Raw genomic sequence first — 785 nt, 5'->3', positions numbered from 1 at the left:
CTATGTTATATTCTCCTAGGTTTATTTTTTATGATCAGATTTATTTTAGTTATGTTGATGTACAAGATGCATCCATGTTTGTCATATTTGATCAAATTAGAGCATGTTTAAAAAATTTTATGTTATTAATTTGAATGCAAATTAATTGCTATTCACATTTTTATGAGAAGTGTTTCTCTATTTGTATGGCATCGGAGAACCATCTTATTATTTTTTTTAAATTCGATGCTTATTTAAAAAAAATCACAAATAAACTAAATCCGGTATATTAACATGCCTATTTAACCTTAAATTATCGAATCAAAGTTACATAATGAAAGAAAATTTATTTCTTCAAAGTAGTATGAAAAGAAAGTTTAAATTTATGTGATAATAAAAATTATATTGACTTAAGCGATTAATCATGAGTCTTCTTCCATTAAATCAAATATTATAATAATTTTTTTTTACTTAATGATCTCTCGATATTAGTGTAGGTAATTACAAATACGAGAACTAAGTCATCTAATAAGTTTTATTTAAAATAAAGGATTTAGATGTAGCTAGATGTGTATTAATATTGTAACCTAAGAAATACATTAAATTTCATTTAAATTAAAAATATAACCAAAGCAAAGACAATTTATCGTCTGGGTGGTGTTGTTGGTTATCACGCTAGTCTCACACACTAGAGATCCCCGGTTCGAACTCGGGCTCAGACATAAATTTATAATTTTTTTTATTAATTTTTTAGAAAAGGTAGAAATAAAATTCTATGTCGTAATTGTATGCCGTTCCGTTGGGCA

The 785-nt window shown here is 25.6% G+C and overlaps 1 non-coding gene across 1 annotated transcript; it reads left to right on the top strand.

The window, feature by feature from the left end:
- The first annotated feature begins 627 nt into the window (after positions 1-627).
- Positions 628-701, top strand: TRNAV-CAC. Its single transcript has one exon. It is a non-coding gene; the product is annotated as a tRNA-Val (tRNA).
- Positions 702-785: the final 84 nt, after the last annotated feature.

The sequence above is a fragment of the Dendrobium catenatum genome, unplaced genomic scaffold, assembly GCF_001605985.2.
Source record: "Dendrobium catenatum unplaced genomic scaffold, ASM160598v2 original_scaffold_136888, whole genome shotgun sequence".
Lineage (NCBI taxonomy): Eukaryota > Viridiplantae > Streptophyta > Magnoliopsida > Asparagales > Orchidaceae > Dendrobium > Dendrobium catenatum.
Note: the sequence above shows the minus strand (reverse complement) of the source record. Positions and strands in the feature narration are given on the sequence as shown.